This window comes from Pseudophryne corroboree, chromosome 2, assembly GCF_028390025.1.
Source record: "Pseudophryne corroboree isolate aPseCor3 chromosome 2, aPseCor3.hap2, whole genome shotgun sequence".
Lineage (NCBI taxonomy): Eukaryota > Metazoa > Chordata > Amphibia > Anura > Myobatrachidae > Pseudophryne > Pseudophryne corroboree.
The window spans coordinates 851,833,650-851,851,489 of record NC_086445.1 but is presented as its reverse complement, the minus strand read 5'-3'; the positions used below and the strand labels follow the sequence as shown (position 1 = coordinate 851,851,489).

The 17,840-nt window shown below is 38.5% G+C and overlaps 2 long non-coding RNA genes across 2 annotated transcripts; both read right to left on the bottom strand.

Annotated features, from left to right (window-relative positions):
- Nucleotides 1-7,024: 7,024 nt before the first annotated feature.
- LOC135051312 (uncharacterized) lies at nt 7,025-8,726 on the bottom strand. Its single transcript, XR_010242179.1, has 5 exons — nt 8,655-8,726; nt 8,181-8,278; nt 7,617-7,713; nt 7,416-7,521; nt 7,025-7,232 (listed from the first exon to the last, which is right to left on the bottom strand). It is a non-coding gene; the product is annotated as an uncharacterized LOC135051312 (long non-coding RNA).
- Nucleotides 8,727-15,721: 6,995 nt separating this feature from the next.
- On the bottom strand, nt 15,722-17,201 carry LOC135051311 (uncharacterized). Its single transcript, XR_010242178.1, has 4 exons — nt 17,117-17,201; nt 16,553-16,649; nt 16,352-16,457; nt 15,722-16,168 (listed from the first exon to the last, which is right to left on the bottom strand). It is a non-coding gene; the product is annotated as an uncharacterized LOC135051311 (long non-coding RNA).
- Between the last annotated feature and the right edge of the window lie 639 nt (nt 17,202-17,840).

Genomic DNA, 17,840 nt, shown 5'->3' with positions numbered 1-17,840 from the left:
ACAAGACCGAAATGAGAGGCAGTGGGTATGAGTTTTTAATCGTGATACGGTTCAATTCCCTGAAGTCGATGCAGGGTCGCAACGAACCGTCCTTTTTACCCACGAAGAAGAACCCCGACCCAACTGGAGACTGTGAAGGTCTGATAAATCCCTTAGCCAAGTTCTCCTGAATGTACTCTGCCATAGCCTGAGTCTCAGGACGTGACAGGGAGTACAACCTGCTCTTGGGAAGCTTAGCATTTGGCAACAAATCAATGGCACAGTCATAGGGGCGATGGGGAGGTAGTACCTCTGCAACTTTTTTGGAGAACACGTCCGCAAAATCTGCATAACACCCTGGCAATCCTGGCAAACTTAGCTGCGAGAGCCTGACTGGAAGGCTCAAGCAACTCCTGAAACAATCAGTACCCCAACTAAGAATCTCCCCAGAGACCCAGTCAAATTGAGGATTGTGGGCCCTTAACCAGGGTAACCCCAACACCAATGGGGCAAAAGTACAGACAGTCACATAAAAGGACAATTTTTCAGAGTGTGTGGCTCCAATAAACAAAGAAATCTGGCTAGTGCAAGAGGTAATTTTACCTTGGGATAATGGTTCCCCGTTTAACCCACAAATCTAAATTTCCGATGCCAAGGGTACTAAGGGAACAGAGTGTTTCAGGGCGAATTGGCGGTCCATAAAAACCCCGTCGGCCCCACTGTCCACAAAGGCCTCAGTCTTGACAGTTTGACCGAGGATCTTCAAGGTCACCGGAATGATAAAAGTCTTCTTGGGAAATTCTGACTTCTGGCCTGACAGGATATTTCCCATCACCCTCAGGCCCTGAAGTTTTCCGGCTTTTCTGGGCATGATACTACCACATGACCTTTATTCCCACAGTACAAACACAACCCCTGCTGTCTCCTCCGCGTCTTCTCACGCGAGGAGAGGCAGGTAGCCCCAATCTGCATAGGCTCCTCAGAAAATTCCTCATAGTCTGAGGTTCCCTTGGGAAGGAAGGAAATCTCAGTCTCCCTTTCAAGCCTACGCTCTCTCAGCCGTCTATCCACCCGGATGGATAACTGCATGAGCTGATCCAAGCTATCAGGCAAGGGATATTGTACCAGTTGGTCCTTTATCTGGTTAGAAAGACCTCTTCGGTACTGGTGTCTCAGGGCTGGGTCATTCCACTGGGTATCATGGGCCAGCCTCCGAAACTCCGTACAGTAAACCTCAACTGGCCTTCGCCCTTGCTTAAGGATCGAAATCTGAGCCTCGGCTGAGGCCGTCTTGTCAGGGTCATCATACAACATGCCCAGTGCCGTAAAAAAAGCATCAACACTTTTAAGCGACGGACAGTCAGGCTGCAACCCATATGCCCAGACCTGTGGGTCTCCTTGTAGCAAGGAAATCACTATGCCCACCCGCTGAATCTCCGACCCAGAAGACTGAGGCCTAAGCCGGAAGTATAGCTTGCAGCTCTCCTTGAAACAAAAGAACTGCGAGCGATCTCCAGAAAAACGATCCGGGAGATTTACTTTCGGCTCCTTAACCCCTGCAGGTGCTGCTGCTGCGGGAGCAACGCCAGCAGCCTGGGAGGTGTGCATTTTAATGGACAAATCATTAAATTGTCGAGTCAGGACCTGCACCTGATCGACCACCTGTTGCAACGTATTTTGAGGGGTATGCTCCATATTCCCACAAAATTTCAACAGGAGTATTAGGCTGCTGAATATGTTATGCACACCAGTGCCTGCAGGAAAGTACTGGTGTCAGAACTGTTATGCACTCCAGTGTCTGCAGGAATGTACTGGTGTTTGAACTGTTATGCAAAACAGATGGACTCACAGACAAACTGGGGGATATGACATTATGTACACAGAAGGTGATAGGGTAACAAAATACACACAAAGTGAACAGAGAAGCCCAGAGGCTAAGGAACTGGGTATCTCCCTTGTATTAGAACTGCTCAGATGGAAAAGCAAGATGTTGTGTTTTAATACGTAGAGAACCCGAAATGCTGTTGCTAAGGGCAACAGCAAAACCCTAAAGGGTTACCAACGGGTGTGGCAGTAAACTCCTTGGTCAGAGATGGAATAATAGACACAAGGAGAATCTCCACAATCCTAATTCTCACTTGCAGTGCACAGGTTTTAGCTTACTGCCACTAAACTGACCCCTGACACCTAGCACAGTGAGACAGGATTAGACAGGCAAGTCTTAGAATACAGCCGCAAACTTGCTAAGTTCACAGAGTAGTAACAGAACCCCAGCAAGCTAAACGACTGACTCCAGTCTTACTGCTAGGTCTGGATTGGCAGAGTGTAATACCAAATCCCCAGGCCTATTTGCAGTAAGCAACAAACAAATACAAAGCTACACAGTACTGGCTAACTTTCATGAACTGACTAACCAACAAAGATTCAGCAGCATCTGCTTACCCTGAAAAGAGGCCTTATAAAGCAGGTGCTGTCCACGCCCCACTCAGACCTCACAGACTGTGAGCACAAAAACCAGCACTGGATCCCCTGCCGTGCACAGAGCCTATAACCACTGCACAGCAAAAGACCCGAACCGGAGTATCAGCTGCGCTCAGGTTACTCCACTAGCACTTGTCTCCCGGTTGCCATGACGACGTGGCAGCACAGGGCAGGAGACCCTAACAGGCGAGTATCAGAAAACGATCTGGTAGTCAAGAAACTAGGAGGCACTGTGAAGGGTTATTGGCTGAGGAAAATTGTATTTGTAGAAACTGTGAAAACATAGTTGAGGACGGGTGCATCCAGAGATGTCAGTCCAGCCTTAATATCAACATGGACCGTCATCCATTGAGTGATTATCACTCATTAGTGGGTAAGGTTTTAAACCAAACAGAATGCTGGGTGTGCTCACAAGTACCTCAAGGTCAAAGCAAGTCAGGACTAGTACCGTATCCTTTAACAATAGATGAGGTACTTGAATTACGGGGTGGGAGACCGGTGGACAAGAAATTTAATATTTCTAGATCCCCTAGTTTGAAGCTCCACCATGTAGATAGATCCTTAGTATGTTTCAACATTTCCAATTCCCGAAAGCCGGGAAATTGGGAAGTGACATGGAATAACCAAACCATGGCATTTTCACACAGAGCTGACAGAATACCCGTAGACTCTGAACTTATACGCCAAATAGCCGACGGTAGAAGGTATTTTCGGTATAGGTATACTCTAGGAAGTAGAACCATGCGGGTTGGAGAAGTATCACCAGGGTACTGTGCGCATATCATACAGCCTGATATGTGTTCTAAACAGATGAGAGAGTTAGGGATAGGATTTTTCACTTGGAAGGTTTGCAATATGGTAATGTCATATTCTGTCCCATATGTTCTCCCCAATGATGCCTATTTCATATGTGGGAGGAAGGCGTATAAGTGGCTTGCCCCAAACTCAGAGGGATTGTGTTACATTGGAAGAGTGTTGCCTGAGGTTATGACCATAACCCATAATAAGATGAAAGACGTTCACCGCAATGCTCAAGCTCCTTACACTCATACTCACTATGAACACATCGTTAAGAGACACCTTATAGATAGGACAGAGCACACAGCCTCTGATTTGATCCACAAATCCATCGGGATTCAATTCCTACTCGCGTTAGACATCACCCATACCGCCAGAGGAATTATAAATTATAGGTATATCCACGTGCTAGCGAATCTGATAGATAATATCACCGAGATGTATGATGACACCTTCAGGTATACAGGGAGGGAGTTGCAAGCTTACAAAACGGAACTGATCCAGCACAGGATGGTCCTCAATTATATCACAGCAGTGACAGGCGGGTACTGTGTCACTTTGGCAACTCAGTATGGTGTAAAGTGCTGCACGTACATTACAAACAGCACTGATGACCCAACCAAGGTCATAGATCAAAAGATGGACGATATCTTGCAGTTGAAGTGGGAGTTCCGAAGGAGACACAACCTTACCCTTACTGCTGTGAGTAATGAACTGACCGGCTGGGTCTCATGGTTGAACCCACGAAATTGGTTCTCAGGTTTAGGAGAGTGGGCTCAAAATGTTATCATGAGTGTAGGAAAGTTTCTTCTTTGTATCCTGGGAGTTGTCATAAGTATTGGCTTGATATTTAGGTGTGTTCGAATTTTAACGCGGCGCAAGCACGGTACCAAAGTGATGAGTTTGAGGAGCGGGGGCATTGGTACACAAACTGATTTAATTTATGACCCATCAATAGAGACAATGTTGTGATAAGACGTGATTCCACGGTCCGTTTCTTTCACCCGTTTCTCCTTTGTTTTCCGTCAGCAAAAACACACCCATCCGGAGAAGACTTCAATCAACACCCAAGAATGATTACGAAAATGTTATATGAATGTATTGTACATATGTGTTTTATCTTCATCTCTACAACCTTCAGGTAGTGACACACATAGTCGACTGGTGATATCCACATATTAGCATTCACATGTGTTCCCCCTCCATGTATCATCAACTAAATGTGCACCCCATTTGTTGGAACAAGAAGCCGAAAAGAGCTCAGTAGTGTTTGTTGGCCCACTTACAGACCCTTAATACGGGATGAGAAGGATTTAATGTATACTTCGCAATACCTCGAAGCTTATCTAGAACATATACGGCACGATGATACATGCCTCTCAGACACGGATTTCAAACATACATGCTTTTACTATCCCACTAGGTCATCCATTTCCCGCCTACACCTCTCCTCCTACCATCCACTCATCTATGGATAATGTATTGTATATTTTTATCCAACCATCTGTAGATATTGTATTGTATATTTTTCCTGTTTAATGTTTAGATAGTGGTAGTTATTGTTGACTGGCAAAGGGTGGACTGTCAAAGTCGAAAAATATTGTAATGCATATACCCTGTACTAACCCCATGCACATGCCCGCTGCGCGTGCACTCAGTCCGCCGTGCGTGCACATATACGCAATTTGCGTAGGATCACTCCTGCGATCATGCGCGTGGTATGGGTATTTATGGCGGAGTTTGTGAGCGCGTAGAGGGTTATTAGAACATTACATATTTAACCCAAATAGTGCATTTCGTACACATAGTTCCCTTGCACCACATCAGCGAGTATCAATAGTTTAAACAGATCCAGGACTAAGGGATTCGCCTTTGCATGATAGGAAGGGTCAGATAAAGGTTAGAAGGTGATGTCTAGTATCCAGCTGTAGGGTATTTTAAGGGTAACATTCCGGTGTTGGTTAGAGAAAGATCGCATGTTCCAGCGTATAGTTATGTGCAAAAGTAGAATATAGATATTAACTGTATTTACTGTATATTATGTATGCGGCGGGAATCCAGAGGATATCACCCACAAGAGCAGTTGGGGAAAGACATCGCCCACCATTTCAAATCAACCTATGACCTCTCCTGTAATGAAAAGACACATCTCTGTGTCCAATGGACAATGAGATTACAGTGACCATTGTATTGTGTATGTAAGTTGTGTATAAAAAGACCGTTGTTGCCTGGCCGGTCAGAAGAATCTGAACGCTATCTGTATGACGAGCGGAGGACCAGCCGGGTTGCGCTTGCGAACATTCTCACATATGTACATTCTCTGTAGCCATTACTCTGTTTTAGATTTATCTTGTTAGCCTGTAGTGTATGATTTGTACTGTTTTACCTTTGAAATAATCCACGGTGGCCTTAGAACCCTGTGGTTTCAACTACAAATCTGTGTTGTGTCCTCACTTTCCTGCAGGGGTTTAAAAGCATATTTGACTGTATAAGGTTTATAAGCATTGATAAGGTGTACGCACTGCAGGTACTTTATACCGTCAGCGCTACTCAAGGTTTAAGGTATAACATTGTTGCAGTACTTTGCTGCTAAGGGTTTAAAGTGTAATCATATCATTGCATTGTATCACTAACAAGGTTTAAAGGTTATCAATTGTGTGTGCGTGTGCTGTGCGTACTCTGTACACTCAGCGCGGCGTGTGTACGCCAAGTACGTACCACGTATGGGACTCTGTACGCAAATAGCGTACAGAGTGCGTAGCACGTGTATTCAGTCTAGCGCCATAGCGGCTCCACGGTAAAAGTGTATCTAGAGGTATATCTTTATGGTTTAAGATAATATCAACATTATCTATATATATATATATATATATATATATATATATATATATATATATATATATACACACATACATACAAACAAATCTAGAAAACCACAGCACTCACCACCCCAGAAGCGGGGTGCAATATCTGCACTCACCACTCATAGGGTGGGGAGCATGCAGCCCATGGCCACCAACCCAAATATATACAAACAGAAAGTTCAGCACTCACCATAGCAAGCTCACTTATCCTCACAACATCAATAAATAAATGATGGGGGTTTAGTTAGTGAATTGGCCAATGCACGAAAGCCTGCATACCGCTCGCCAAGGTACCCCACCTTCATGCAGGTCCTACACTATCACAAAGTCTCTAAAATTAAAACTTGGCAACTGTATCACACATAATATACTGCACACATGCCCACTAGATTTAATGTGTATCTGCCATGCATCTTATGGCTTTTAAAGGTACACTAGTCACCTGACACTGGCTGATAAATTACTAAGGAGCAGCTGACACAGGTTTAGAACAAGTGAGATTACACAGGGGTGCATGAAAAGGCCTGTGACCATGGTTTATAAGAGTTAACCAAAGATTAACCCCGTAATATACTATACTATAATATGCTATGGTGAGTGTTGAACTTTCTGTTTGTATATATATATATATATATATATATATATATGACAAAAATTACTCTCCCACTGCGCTATTTCAAATAAAACACTAAAATTAATTAATTATATGGCTGCCTGTATCTCTAAGTTCCCTGTTAGGAGGAACTAAATGTGGAAATATGAAACGAAATAGAGGAGATGGCGCCAAGGGAGTTATATCAACGCCCTACCTAAAAACGGACCCTTACAGTACTCTCCGGATAAATTACATCAGATAACAAATACTAACATAAAAATTTATTAAAACAACATATAAACCCGACACAAATGTTCATAAGTATACAGAGTTGATACATTTACATTTGTCGCACAATTTGAACAATCAGTTTGTAGTGATGAGGAAAAAGCGTAGATATATCACTACGATTTCCTCCTTCTCCTTATTGTAGATTCGGAGGTAACATCAGATAATAGATAGATAAATAACCCAACGCGTTTCGTCTTGTTCCAAGACTTCATCAGGGGTAAAATCTACAATTGTAGAATAATAAGTCAAAACAAATACATAGCAATAAGCATCTTACACTCACATATAACATGACATATTGGTATCAAAAGAACATGACATAGCAACATGAGGAGGAAAACAGAATAAATAACATGAAGAAAGAGGAAAAAAGAGAACCAAAAAGCACAGGTTGTAAAAAAACATACCTCTTCATTTCAGAACATATTGTCAGCACATAAAAGGTCATTCAAAGATGTATGAACAACGTTTTAATATTTCAATGGGACTTGATTGATACAGCGGGGACCATACCTAATTAAAAAACATTTAATAACCTTTATTAATTAAAGGACACTTTTTGTTCAATTAGGCAGAGATTGGGATTAATCCAAGGGAACGGCACATACCTCATATATCATCAGCTTGAGTCTGACATTCAGATATTCGAATATGGGGAAGATTCATATGTGTATAGAATCTAACTGGTTCGCAAGCATAAGGAACCTAATAAATTGATTAATTGGGTATTAATTATAAGAACACCTACGAGTTCATAAATAGACCTCTATCTTATTTTGACACCCATAATTATAAAAATTCTGGTATCATTAATGTCTGATCACTAATGAACAGATCTCATGACTAACCCGTGTGGTTTCTATATATGATACAGAACAAAGCCACAGAATTGGCTATAACAAACACCAATGTTACCACTATACAACGATCCTCTACTAAATGATCTGATTATAACCAGCCATTTATTCATATTTGGAAAACCCAGGACTAATTGTATTAACCATCAGTATAGTGAACCCACATGATATGTTTATTAGGGAAACCCATCCTTTATGGACGGTATCACTGATCTATGATCGAATAATTCAAAGAAATTACTCAAAGTGCTACCCACAGGGGGTGTAGTTCATTAGTGCCAATCATTAAAGAAATCTCTATAATATAGCACATACCTCGTCGGTCAGCAGCTTGAACCTGACACTCAGAGACTCAGGAGTGAAGGCAATTCAAATGGGAATAATGTCTAACCAATTTAGAACACGTGGTAGACCTGGTAAATTAATTGGGTTGATATCAATTAGACCATCTATTAAAGTACCAGTATGGTACAAAGAGTTCCCACCCCATGGAGAAACAAATACTCCTTTCACTTAGTAAGGGGAAGATCTATTAACTATAAAAATTATATAAGTGAGTGTATAACTCATACAACTTAGTTTCATATTCATGAATACATCTGTCATATTTATATAGTGAATATATATAATTAGTGCATATCATATACTCTTTAAAAAATTAAATTTATAAATGATTAGTGGTTAACCAGTCAATAAAATACATATAGTTGGTACAAAGTGTATACTAATAAATGGGACCACTTTCAAAGTTGATAATATACTATTGTAAAATCAAAAACAAAACCTTACCCTCCAGTGGTGCAGTGCTGACAGCCAAGTCTCTGTATAATGAGGCATTGGACCTGATAACCACCCTTTATAAAGGGAAAAGTGATTACATCACTTCCCTTGCTATGTGATTGGTGCTCTATATATATGTGCTCCATTTACTATATTAGAATGGAGATTACTTAACCAAAAGTGCATAGATTTATAATTTTCAAATAATCAAACTAAGTGTATTAACGGTATTATTATGAGAATAACTCCTTAGGAGGAAATACCTAATTGATTAATATTACCCATAATGCTTTTCACTGTCTCTCTGGTTACTATTTAGGGAAACCAAACCTGGCTAAATGCCAGGAATGATGTTGGACACACCCCATCTCATTTAACTCAGTTTCATGTCCTGCATATTAGACTGATCCCCTGTGGGTAATTCCCCTTGATCGTATTGCATGATGCTGGAGCTATAATAAATAAATAAATAAATAAATAAAAGAAAGAAAATAAATAAATAAATAAAAATAAATAAAAGTAAAAATAAAAATAAATGTAAAAATAAAAGTAAAAATAAAAAACGGAAATAAAAATAAAAATAAATAAATAATAATAATAAAAATAAATAATAATAAAAAAAAATAAAAAAAAATAAATAATAATTAAAAAAAAAAAAAAAATTAAATAAAAAAAAAATTAAATAAAAAAAAAAAAAAAAATAAAAAAAAAAATAAATAAAAATAAAATAAAATAATAATAAAAATATTTATAAAAAAAAAAAATATATAATAAAAATACATAAATAAAATAATAATAATAATAAAATAATAAAATAATAATAAACAAAAAAAAATAAAAAAAAAATATTAATAATAAAAAAATAATAATTATATATATATATATATATATATATATATACAAGTATACCCGCACTCACATCTAATAAGTGACAACAGCGGGGTGCATCCAGTGGAAATACATTGAAATGAATGAGTCCACAAATATAAAGTTCATCCCTGTGAAGGGAGATGCACTCTCCTAAAAGATCAAGAGTCCAGTCCAAACGTAATCGTCTTTATTATTCAAGTCTAGGGGCTCAGTATGTCAACGTTTCGATTCCATTAGAGAATCTTTGTCAAGACGAGCACAACAATGACATCCAGCATCATAAGTACACTAAAACAAAAATAGACAAAAAACTGTAAAAATCAAAAACATTGTAAAGAAAGAAAAAGGTGGAAGATGCCTCACGGGCCCAGATGTGGATGAGAGTACATCACCCCTGAAGTGCCAACCATTAATGCAACCACGTGATGAAAAAAGAAGGAATAGAATCCACATATAGATAATAAATATCACTCCACTGTGCCTACCACTGAGAAAGGTGAACCAAGTAGGACTGACACCAGCCATAATAACCACAAATGTGGATAAAGAGGGTAACTCACTCATAGGGGGTAATTCATAGCCCACAGCAATGGTAGGGGGATCACATAATCCTAAAAAATGTATAGGTATTTATACTCAAACAGTGAAATGACATGGGACCTATATAGCAATATCACATAATTAGGTACTCACGACAAATGTACAGGCCAGTAAGTTCCATAAGGGAGGATGTCCACACATCCAAACCTATTGATACACATATATGAATCATTAACTACATCACTCCAAATGAACCCCAAGGGGTGAATGAAAATGTCCAAGATTACTTACTAGAGTCAAAAATAGTCAAACATAGTCAGCAAGCAGACATCAAGGCATCAGAACACGGGCTGCATACAGGGACACGATCCTGGGCTACATTTATAGTGCCCAGACAGGAAGTGATGTCACAGTGCGCACAAATCAAAAACAGTCCAAACTGCTACATATAGCTCAATATACTAAGCACTGCATCTATAGCCAAAGACAACCTTACCGCCAATATTTAGATGCAGTACACAAATGCACATGTGTACAGAAACACTCCAAACGCGGCGTGCGTTCCACCTATAACTACCGGAAGTCTCGTGCGTGTCACCTAGAACTTCCGCCGGCCGCGCGTGGCGTCACTATCTCTCAAAGGCAGGACACACAGGAGGAGGATACATGCGTTCCACCAACGAGCTGGCGGAAATGCATGCGTCTCACCAGTGTCCGCTGCTCACAACCTTAGTCAGTGTAAAGTGCACATCATCCACAGAGGGCCCGTGAAACACCTGGGCGGGCACATCATATTAAACCAAAAAAAATATATATATAAAGATGTGTGAAAAAATAAATATATTCACAAAACAATAGATATAAAAATTAATATATACAGATATTTACCTATGAATTTAAATTCATTGACTGAGCCATCTGTGCATACAATAATGTGCCCATAATAAACCATCAGATCTTTAAAAGCAAATATTTAAACAGTCATATAAAACAAGAATATTATTGTTATGACCAAACAAATTAGGAAACCCATATTTTAGAGAATATATCCCAATGTTATAGATATAACAAACAATAACAATAATATATGGTGTACAGAATTTTTTAAATATATATATATATATATGTATATATATATATACATGTGTGCATGCATAAAACATATACACATATATATACACACACCAACACAACCACTCATATATACACGCAGGCTCAGTAATTAATAGAGCATGTCTAACTGTTCAATGAAGGACAGCAGATTCACATTCCCTAGTGACAGATCTATAGAAAAATGTTAAAGGCATTTTGTTCATTTAGACCACGTGGGGCGACCGTATCAAGGGTCGAGATCCAGTAGCTTTCCCGTTGTTTCAGTAGCAGTAGACGGTCTCCTCCCTGTTCTAATGGGGGAACCCAGTCTATCAGTGGTAGGCACAGTGGAGTGATATTTATTATCTATATGTGGATTCTATTCCTTCTTTTTTCATCACGTGGTTGCATTAATGGTTGGCACTTCAGGGGTGATGTACTCTCATCCACATCTGGGCCCGTGAGGCATCTTCCACCTTTTTCTTTCTTTACAATGTTTTTGATTTTTACAGTTTTTTGTCTATTTTTGTTTTAGTGTACTTATGATGCTGGATGTCATTGTTGTGCTCGTCTTGACAAAGATTCTCTAATGGAATCGAAACGTTGACATACTGAGCCCCTAGACTTGAATAATAAAGACGATTACGTTTGGACTGGACTCTTGATCTTTTAGGAGAGTGCATCTCCCTTCACAGGGATGAACTTTATATATATATATATATAGAAATAAACATAAACCTAAAAATAAGAATATTGATGAAAAAATGATGAAATGATGAAATGATGAAATGATGAAATAATGAAAAAATGATAAATAATAAACAAAGAAATAAATAAATATAATAAAAGTTAAAATAAGTTATAAACAGATATGTCTGATCTTTATAAAAATAAATTAAGTCCTTTATGGTTAAACATGTACACGAGTGTATATATACTGGAAACGTGATGTATGTATGAAAAAAATGAATGAGATGAAGAGTTATGAACTTGAAAATGGCCCCACTTGTACACGTCTGTATGTCAAGTGGTAAAATTTAATAACCATGATAAATACACCGGGGAAATCTTATGATTTTTAAAGATCTGACATTCAATTCCTCTACGTGCACATGATATATAATGAAACTACGTTACATTAGTATGAAAATTCAGTACTGGCCATTAACTACTCTGACAATATCTCCATCTCTACACACTAGATACACTTTATCTACATCAAAGGAATGCTATCATATCGATATTCTCATTCAACCCTTTCGGTATAAGCGTATTTAAAGTATAAATCCAGAAAGATTCCCTTCGAGCAAGCTGGAGGTCCCTATCTCCTCCCCTCTTATCTTCGGGTACATGTTCCACCACATTAAATGTTAAGCCCTGAATTTCGGACCTATGTTTTTCCTGGAAGTGCCTGGGGAGGCTATGATTCTGGACCTTATTCTTGATGTTTCGTAAGTGTTCCTGTATTCTAATTTTGAGACACCTCTTTGTTTTACCAATATAAGAGAGTTTGCAACTGCAATCTATCTTATAGATGACGTAATTGGTATTGCACGTAACAATGGACTTTAGTCTAAAAACCCTTTTAGTCTCATCTTTCCAGCAGAAACTCTTTTTATCGATGAAGCGGCAACAATTGCACTTATTGCAGGGAAACAGCCCTGCTCTCTTCATGAGTGGGTGTTGGTTGGAATTATCATCTTTTTTCCGATGTTCTGTCTGTAATTGACTAGGAGCAAGGATACTTTTAAGGTTCTTAGATCTCCTAAAGACAATACTTGGTCTACTGGGTAGATGAGGCCCTAAAACTGGATCTTTAAGTAAAAGGTGCCAGTGTTTATTCATAATACGTTTGATAGTTCTGTTTTCTTGATTGAACTGTGTTACAAAAGGTCTCTCTCCCCGGTGTCGATCCTGTATACGATCTCTCGTCATAAAGAGGCTGTTCCTGTCAATTTCGGAAGCACGGGCTTGGTCTATTCGTAGAGTCTTTTCACTGTAACCCCTATCTATGAACTGAAGAACTAATGATGATGACTGTTCCCAATATGCATCCATACTGCTGCAGTTTTTCCTAATCCGTATAAATTGGGAATATGGTACCGCGGTTTTCCACCGGGAAAGGTGGCAGCTGTCGGAAGGAATGAAACTATTGGCATCAGTTTTCTTGAAAAAGGTTTTAGTACTTAAAGAGCCATCTTCTTCAATTTTCAAAAGAACATCCAGGTAGTCAATGGCTACAGGGTGTTGTTTGTAGGTAAACTTGAGGTTATAATGATTCATTTGAATGTCAGATATAAAACTCGTCAGGGTTTCAACCTCACCATCCCAGATGAAGATCAAGTCGTCGATGTATCGTTTGTAGAATTTGATGTTAGTACATCTAAAATCTCCATCCACATACAGAATTTCATTTTCCCAACAGTCCATATAGATGTTTGCATATGAAGGGGCGAACTTGGTACCCATCGCCGTACCCTGTTTCTGTAGATAGTATTTTTCTTGAAATTCAAAATAATTATGGTTAAGGACAAACCTAATACTATCCACAAGGAAATCTCTCTCTTCTCTGCTGACATTATGGTCTAAAATCAGGATCTTACTCACTGCTTCACATCCTTTATCGTGGGGGATGGATGTATAAAGTGCCTGTACATCCACCGTGACCCACCGGTATGTGGATTGCCATTGGAGGTCCCTGAGTGAATTCAGTAGACCGGTGGAGTCTTTCAAGTAGGACAGTTGTTTTTTTACATATGGTTGGAGTTTTAAATCCAGATAATGTGACAAACAGGATGTCAAGGAATCAACCCCTGCCACTATGGGTCTTCCTGGGGGAGGGATCGTGCCCTTGTGCACTTTAGGCAGATGGTAAAAAACTGGAATCCTCGGTTTCTTATTGTACAGATATTCGAATTCTTCCTTACACAGGATACCTCTGTTTTTAGCAGCATGTAGAAGATCGTAAAGATCCTCTACAAACTTTTCGGTAGGATCACCTATAAGCTGTTCATAGGTCCTAGTATCATTAATTTGACTCAAAGCCTCTTTGACATATGCCGACTTCTCTTGTAGTACCACCGCCCCTCCTTTATCTGCAGTTTTTATGATTATTTCGTCATTATTCTTGAGTTGTTTAACCGCGAGTCTCTCTTGTGGAGTAAGGTTATCACAAAATCTGTCATCCTTGATTTTTAGTTTCCTAAAATCTTCTTTGACTGAGTCAAAGAAGAAGTCTATATGGTTACCTCTAGATTCCACCGGGTAGTACCTGGAAGGTGGTGCTACTAACGGTTTTTTTCTTGGTTCAAAGTCCAATTTCGGCACTGGGTTTTTCAAATAGTGTCTCTTCAAGGTTAAATTACGGACATATTTATTGAGATCAACATATAAGTTGAACTTGTCCACATGTTGGTTGGGAGCGAATTTTAGACCTTTATTCAGTACTGATGTCTGTGGGACTGATAATTTCTTTTCAGTAAGGTTGATGATGCTTGACTGGGCATTTCTCGTAGGAAGTTGATCGCTCTTCTTTTTTTGATGGGCGACCTTTCTTCCACCCCTTGTTCCTCTTCTCCTGGGTGTAGAAGCCTTTTCACCCCCTGAGGGGAATCCAACCTGGTATGTAGATGTTCTCGTTCTTGAAAATGTGGTAGATCTCCCCTCTTTTTCTCCCCTAAAAAAGTCCTTCCTTTGGGGGATACAGACCTACGAAATTCATATCCATTGTTGTATGAGGGTCTTCGGCGTTTACCCACAGGGGATTGATGGTGTTGGTATAATGGTTTCGTCCCATATCTACGTCTAGGTGATCGATAGGAATTTCTTCTCGTATAGTAATTTTCACCTTGTCTATTACGGTAGTTAGGAACATATTCACGTCTGAATACTTCATTATCATAATCCTCAGTGACTTTTCTTCGTCTAGCTTGGACATGATAGTCTCTTTGATAGGGTTTATTAGTGACGTTACTACTCCAATCATGTACCTTTCCATTTATATAATCTAATTTATCCCTCGCAAACTTCTTTTGTTTGCGTGTGATGATCTCTTTTTCAAGAGAGTCCAACTTCTGCTGAAGATCCACAACATCCCTCTTAAAATCCTCATCATCATTAAATTTATTCAAAATAACCTCCAATTCATTGAGATCCACCTCTAAAGTGTCCAACTCTTTCTTTCTTTCTAATATAATAAGTTCCACTAATTTTGCCGCACTATCATCCAATATTTTATTCCAATTTTTATTAAACTCTTCATTGTTAGATCCCATGATTGGAGTTTTATTTAACCTCAGACCTCTTGGAACACGTCCAACTTCCAGATATTTTTCAAGTGTTATGAGGTCGTACCAGCTTTTAAGTTCTCTAGTGGCCAACTTCTCCATCTTATTGAGTAGATGGTAATACTCATCTGCATCCTCCTCAATTTGCTCCATATCCTGTCCTTCTTCTAAGAAAATTGTTTTGCATTTTAAGCTTCTACCTTTGCGGTCACTAAATAACGGCATGTTGTTAAGCTGCAAATGGAGAGTAGCTAACAGAAATGCAAAATATGACAAAAATTACTCTCCCACTGCGCTATTTCAAATAAAACACTAAAATTAATTAATTATATGGCTGCCTGTATCCTCTAAGTTCCCTGTTAGGAGGAACTAAATGTGGAAATATGAAACGAAATAGAGGAGATGGCGCCAAGGGAGTTATATCAACGCCCTACCTAAAAACGGACCCTTACAGTACTCTCCGGATAAATTACATCAGATAACAAATACTAACATAAAAATTTATTAAAACAACATATAAACCCGACACAAATGTTCATAAGTATACAGAGTTGATACATTTACATTTGTCGCACAATTTGAACAATCAGTTTGTAGTGATGAGGAAAAAGCGTAGATATATCACTACGATTTCCTCCTTCTCCTTATTGTAGATTCGGAGGTAACATCAGATAATAGATAGATAAATAACCCAACGCGTTTCATCTTGTTCCAAGACTTCATCAGGGGTAAAATCTACAATTGTAGAATAATAAGTCAAAACAAATACATAGCAATAAGCATCTTACACTCACATATAACATGACATATTGGTATCAAAAGAACATGACATAGCAACATGAGGAGGAAAACAGAATAAATAACATGAAGAAAGAGGAAAAAAGAGAACCAAAAAGCACAGGTTGTAAAAAAACATACCTCTTCATTTCAGAACATATTGTCAGCACATAAAAGGTCATTCAAAGATGTATGAACAACGTTTTAATATTTCAATGGGACTTGATTGATACAGCGGGGACCATACCTAATTAAAAAACATTTAATAACCTTTATTAATTAAAGGACACTTTTTGTTCAATTAGGCAGAGATTGGGATTAATCCAAGGGAACGGCACATACCTCATATATCATCAGCTTGAGTCTGACATTCAGATATTCGAATATGGGGAAGATTCATATGTGTATAGAATCTAACTGGTTCGCAAGCATAAGGAACCTAATAAATTGATTAATTGGGTATTAATTATAAGAACACCTACGAGTTCATAAATAGACCTCTATCTTATTTTGACACCCATAATTATAAAAATTCTGGTATCATTTGTGTCTGATCACTAATGAACAGATCTCATGACTAACCCGTGTGGTTTCTATATATGATACAGAACAAAGCCACAGAATTGGCTATAACAAACACCAATGTTACCACTATACAACGATCCTCTACTAAATGATCTGATTATAACCAGCCATTTATTCATATTTGGAAAACCCAGGACTAATTGTATTAACCATCAGTATAGTGAACCCACATGATATGTTTATTAGGGAAACCCATCCTTTATGGACGGTATCACTGATCTATGATCGAATAATTCAAAGAAATTACTCAAAGTGCTACCCACAGGGGGTGTAGTTCATTAGTGCCAATCATTAAAGAAATCTCTATAATATAGCACATACCTCGTCGGTCAGCAGCTTGAACCTGACACTCAGGAGTGAAGGCAATTCAAATGGGAATAACGTCTAACCAATTTAGAACACGTGGTAGACCTGGTAAATTAATTGGGTTGATATCAATTAGACCATCTATTAAAGTACCAGTATGGTACAAAGAGTTCCCACCCCATGGAAAAACAAATACTCCTTTCACTTAGTAAGGGGAAGATCTATTAACTATAAAAATTATATAAGTGAGTGTATAACTCATACAACTTAGTTTCATATTCATGAATACATCTGTCATATTTATATAGTGAATATATATAATTAGTGCATATCATATACTCTTTAAAAAATTAAATTTATAAATGATTAGTGGTTAACCAGTCAATAAAATACATATAGTTGGTACAAAGTGTATACTAATAAATGGGACCACTTTCAAAGTTGATAATATACTATTGTAAAATCAAAAACAAAACCTTACCCTCCAGTGGTGCAGTGCTGACAGCCAAGTCTCTGTATAATGAGGCATTGGACCTGATAACCACCCTTTATAAAGGGAAAAGTGATTACATCACTTCCCTTGCTATGTGATTGGTGCTCTATATATATGTGCTCCATTTACTATATTAGAATGGAGATTACTTAACCAAAAGTGCATAGATTTATAATTTTCAAATAATCAAACTAAGTGTATTAACGGTATTATTATGAGAATAACTCCTTAGGAGGAAATACCTAA